The sequence below is a fragment of the Tribolium castaneum genome, chromosome 8, assembly GCF_031307605.1.
Source record: "Tribolium castaneum strain GA2 chromosome 8, icTriCast1.1, whole genome shotgun sequence".
In the NCBI taxonomy this organism is placed as follows: domain Eukaryota; kingdom Metazoa; phylum Arthropoda; class Insecta; order Coleoptera; family Tenebrionidae; genus Tribolium; species Tribolium castaneum.
In genome coordinates this window covers 4,201,227-4,206,844 of record NC_087401.1, presented here as the reverse complement: position 1 = coordinate 4,206,844, position 5,618 = coordinate 4,201,227, and the positions used below count along the sequence as shown (strand labels likewise).

Genomic DNA, 5,618 nt, shown 5'->3' with positions numbered 1-5,618 from the left:
AATATTTCGGACGATTACATACTTCGAAGTAAGCAAACTTTAATTGAACAAGTGCAAAAGCTAATACTTTGCTTTAAAATAACGATTTATGTGGTAATATGGTATTTTGCATCTGTCCTATAAAAGTTTACTCGTTTCGCTCCATTGAATCATTAGAAATAAATTATTTTGACACAACAAAAACACAAATAATTGGTTTTTGTTTAAACTGTAACATAAGTCGCTTTTATAAAACGAACTAAGACGTTTGGCATCTGTTTAGTGAAAGTTTTCTCGTTTGGGGGCATAAAATCGTTTGAAATTAACAGTTCTGGTCAAAACTATAACGTAAATTATTTCTTTGTATCACTTTAAAGATTTGCGTTATAGTCTTGACGAGAACTGTTAATTTCAAACGATTCTATGCTTTGAAACCAGCAAGGCTCCGCAATGTGTATTTGGAAGTGAAGTCCGCGAGACTTCACATTCTAATGTACATAAACATTGACGTTGCCATATCGGCTATGTTTACATGTTGGTATGTTACTGCATAGTGAGCTGAAGCGGTAAGAGTGTTCGTGGATTTCCGGATATGCGATGCACTAAGTAACAATCCGACAACGCTGCATTACCAATATTGCCAGTGAACATCCAGTGAAGGATAATGGCGGCCGTTTGTTTACAATAGTGAAGTAGGCGAATTTGAGCGTAATTTGTGGTGAAAGTGAGTTTATAGTGACTAAAAAATATATACTGATTGTAACAGAACAATGCCACGGCAGTGTTTCGTTTGTAAAATAGTTAGTAACACGAGTTTGAATTTATCATTCCACAGGTGAGTACTTGTAGGTCAGTGGTGTAGGTATTTGTTTTATAAAGGGCTATTCAATTTGACAAATTAGTCGTTCTATACAAAATTTGTCTAAAAGCTACAGTTTAACATGTATGGTCCGTTTCAAACCTTTAGCAACAAATATCAATTTTCAGAATTAATTTTCTCTTTGAAATGGTGGGTTTTCTTGTCTCAAAGAAAATGTTTTCCTACAACTCTTTTTGAACAACTGAATAATAAATCATGTAAATATTAAAACATATCTTTAAAACAAAGTTAACGGGTTTGCTTTTCTTACAAACATATATTAATGTATGCGTTTTTTGCAAAGTTTACGAGCTGCTGCATCTTAGTAAGAATAATTTTTTTTTTAGTTTTTTAATGATTAGTAATGCCACTAATATCCATTCTCAAAATTTTTAAACAAAAATATTTAGTTACTGTTACTGAAATAACAATGTACAAAAAAATTTATTTATAGGATACCAGTTGACCCAAGTATTAGAAGAATCTGGTTCTCGAGTGTTGGTTTACCTTTTAATGCTGAGGAAACTGCTCCTAAACACGCGTTAATTTGCGCAAATCATTTTCTAGAGACAGATTTTGAGTATCTGGGCGTCACTAAAAAGAAAGTATTGAAAAAGGGAGCAATTCCAATTGATACCACTGACAAAGATTTAAGTAGTTCTGATTCGACAAGCGTAGAAACGTCAGTAACATCTCCTAAATCACATAAAAGAAGTTACGATGAAGCTGGTCTTTCAACTCTCAAGTCATCTAGCAGCAGCACCCTGACCGCAAGTGAAGCTGAGGACGAACTCCGTAAAGAATCTAATCTCCTTCAACATAAGAATTCAAGTGAATCTTTGGGGGTACGGTCTCTTCCTTCCTCTGGAACATTAACAGCTTCTGAGACTAAACGATTAGTTAGTCAGGAGGTACATAAAGACTCTGATCTTTCTCAACAAAAGGATTCAAGTGAATCCTTGGGGGTACGGTCTCTTCCTTCCTCTTCAACTTTAACAGCTTCTGAGACTGAAAGATTACTTACTAAGCAAGTACGTGTCGTTACGACAAGTGAAACCAAAAAAAGAAGAAGATTTAGTGTGGGATTTCTGAGTAGCTCAGATTTTTCAACACCAAGAAAAGCAAAACGACATTTTCGAATAATGAAAAGTAAATTGCAATGTCAAAATAAAAAAGTTAAAGTGTTGCAACAGTCTGTGCGAAGATTACGGTTACGAGTAAATTCCTTAAAATCGCTTGTAGATGTTTTAAAGGAAAAACGCTTGTTTACTGAAAACGCTGAATCTACTATTATGTCATCGTTGCCTTCAACTGCTGCGGATATTTTTAGACGAATGTTGAAAGGGCCTACAAAACAGAAATATACACCAGCGTTAAGATCCTTTGCTCTTACGCTTAGCTTTTATTCACCGAAAGCATACAACTTTGTTCGACAGACTTTTAATCGATCTTTACCGCATCTTAACACTATCTCAAAGTGGTATCAGTCAGTGGATGGATCCCCAGGGTGGACAAAAGAAGCGTTAAATGCTTTAAAAATAAAAACGAAAGATGTCGAATGTAAGAACAATAAAATAGTCTGTAACCTTGTGCTCGACGAAATGTCGATCAGAAAACAAATAGAATGGACTGGAAAAAAATTTACGGGATATGTTGATATTGGTACAAATATTAGTGCTGATACACTTCCAGAAGCAAAAGAAGTTCTGGTTTTTATGCTTGTAAACGTAAATGGGACATGGAAAATACCCATTGGATATTTTCTTCTAAATGGTTTATGTGCCAGTGAAAAAGCTTCGCTTGTCAAGTCATGTCTTCAGTTTGTACATGAAAGTGGCGTTACTGTATTATCAGTTACGTTTGATGGAGCCCCAGCGAATTTTCAGATGGTTCAAATTTTGGGAGCAGATTTTGCGGAATTCAATTCACTTAAAACGTCGTTTCAACATCCTATCACAGATGATTTAATTTTCATATTTCCAGATGCTTGTCATATGCTGAAGCTTGTAAGAAATTGTTTGGCAACATATTCATTAATTACTGATGGCGATGGTGGTAAAATTGAATGGAAATTTCTGGAAAAACTTGTTGAGTTACAGTGTGAAGAAGGTTTACATGCCGGGACAAAAATAAGAACTCGTCACATTAAATTCGCAAAAGAAAAAATGAAAGTGAGACTTGCTGCCCAAACCTTGAGCAAGAGTGTGTCTGATGCTTTATTATTTTTAAAAGAAAGCGGGAAAACTGATTTTATAGGTGCAGCTGCAACAGCGAAGTTTATTAAAATTTTTAATGATTTATTTGATATGTTTAACTCAAAAAATAGACTAGCTAAATATTTTTATAAAAAGCCGCTTTCACCTGTTACCAAAAACGAGTTTTTTAGGTATTTAATTGAGATTAAGGAATATATAAAGCAGTTAAAAATAAATAACAGAGCAATTTTAAATTCTGGTCGGAAGACAGGTTTTTTAGGCTTTATGATTTGTATAGAAAGTCTTATCCAGTATTATGAACACTATGTAGAAGAAAAAGGCTTTTTGAAATATATTTCAACCTACAAGCTGTCACAAGACCACTTGGAATTATTTTTTGGGGCTATCCGCAGTAAAGGAGGGTTTAACAATAATCCCACTGCTAGACAATTTGAGGCCGCATATAAACGATTAATTGTCCATCACGAAATTAAAAGTGGCGACACGGGCAACGTCATAAATTTAGATTCAACAACAATTTTAAACTGCAGTAGTAGAGGTGTTACCACAAATGCAAGTGGGGAAGAAAACATTGTTTCATTTGAAGAAGAGTTAAAATATATGGACGAATTTGATTTCCAATCCCAATCTTCGTCTTGGGATTTAACGGATTATGTTTTAGATGTGGTGTCGTATATCTCCGGATTTGTTGTAAAGTCTCTTAACAAATCTGTAACTTGTATGCAGTGTCTGCGGTTGTTGGAAGGTGATAGGACATTTTCTAAACTGCAGCAGCAGAAAGAGTACCGACATCTTTACAGGGCGTCGCAAATGGTAGTCAGCGTTTGCCAAAATGCGGAAAAATATTTCCGATATTTTCACAAAACAACTGGGATTTTTAACAAAAATATTGAAAATTTACCTCAAATCTTAATTGTTAATACTATGCGTAATCTACCGTCGTCGGTCATGGATGTCTTCGGAGATCATTTATATGATGACGATCCTTTGGATAACCACTTCCATAAATTAGTAAAATTAATATTAAAAGGTTATTTTAAATTACGTATTCATCACGAAGCTAGAAAAAGTGTTGATAAAATAGATAGAATAAGAACCAGTCTTAATAAGACAATTCTGTTTAAAAACCAGTAAACAATGCTTGTTTTTTATCTTATTTTCATTGATTTTCTATTAGAAGGTGCTTAAACCTGACTCAGTTAGTAGGGACAATTTTTTACAGGGTATTTTTTAACGGGCCACCGTGGATATCTCATAAATAAACAAAAAAATATACTTACGGATAAGCATCGACGTTTAACGATGGAACATTTAAATCAATTAGTTTTACTTTATTGTAATCGTGAAAATTTATTCTGTTGTTCCCTGTTCTAAATTATTATTATTCTATATTCTAAGTTATTTATTATTTTATTAACATTATTAGCGCATAAAAATCCCATTCTCCTGTCACTTAAACTTCACTGGTTCTTAAGATCATGGAAAACCTATTCTACGATCAAATGATAAATTTCCTAGATCCTCAGCTTATTATTCCGAGTCAACTGCACGGATTTGTGTCTTTTAAGTCAATTGTTTCTAACTTACTATCGATTTTGGGATTTTACAATTTTTTGTTTATTTGCTGGGATACTCGTAATTGCTCGTTTAAAATAACACTCTGTATGTATGGATTATACATGTCTTTTTTACAAGAATAAAATAATTACAGTTTTATGTTTGTTTTCTTTTAACTTCATAAAATTTTTCCCACTAAAATACTCTATGAAGTATGAACCCCTTTTGGCAATTAAATATGCTACGCCACTGCCTTTTGCACCTGCGATGGAGGAAAACATTGTCCCCTCTTGGTCCCGCATTCCCCTCTCCCGGCGTTAATCGGCTTCACAACACGCTACAGTGAAAGTGCTGCGATGCTGTCTCCTCTTTATCTTACCTCCATGGAAACCAGTATACTTTCACTGAACAGAGGCAAAACGTCTGATTTCGCTTTTAAAAAACGATTTATGTCACAGTTTGGATTAAAACCAATGATTTTCGTTTATTCATTGTTACAAACAAGAAACCTTACATCAAAGAAACTGAAAACCTCTTATTCAGGCCCAGAAAATCAAATTACGTTTCAGTCTGGACACAAATTGCTTATTTTAGACGATTCTTTCTCTTGAACACGAAAACTTACATTAAAAAGATTAAAAACGTCTTATTCTGGCTCAAAACTGCAAATTATGTATTACTTTGGATAAAAGCAGTTTATCCTGATTACTCCTTTGCTTAGAATAGAGCAAACTTGTATAAAACTTAATGAAAACTTTAAATTTCGTCTCAAAGAAATAATTTACGTTATAGTTTTGACCAGAACTGTTAATTTCAAACGATTTTATGCCCCCAAACGAGAAAACTTTCACTAAACAGATGCCAAACGTCTTAGTTCGTTTTATAAAAACGACATGTTACAGTTTGAACAAAAAAAATATTTTCGTTGTTGTTGTGTCAAAATAATTTATTTCGAATGATTCAATGGAGCGAAACGAGTAAACTTTTATAGGACAGATGCAAAATAC

The 5,618-nt window shown here is 33.7% G+C and overlaps 1 long non-coding RNA gene across 1 annotated transcript; it reads left to right on the top strand.

Moving 5' to 3' along the window:
* Positions 1–423: 423 nt before the first annotated feature.
* On the top strand, positions 424–4,768 carry LOC135266944 (uncharacterized). Its single transcript, XR_010335165.1, has 2 exons — positions 424–814; positions 1,293–4,768. It is a non-coding gene; the product is annotated as an uncharacterized LOC135266944 (long non-coding RNA).
* Positions 4,769–5,618: the final 850 nt, after the last annotated feature.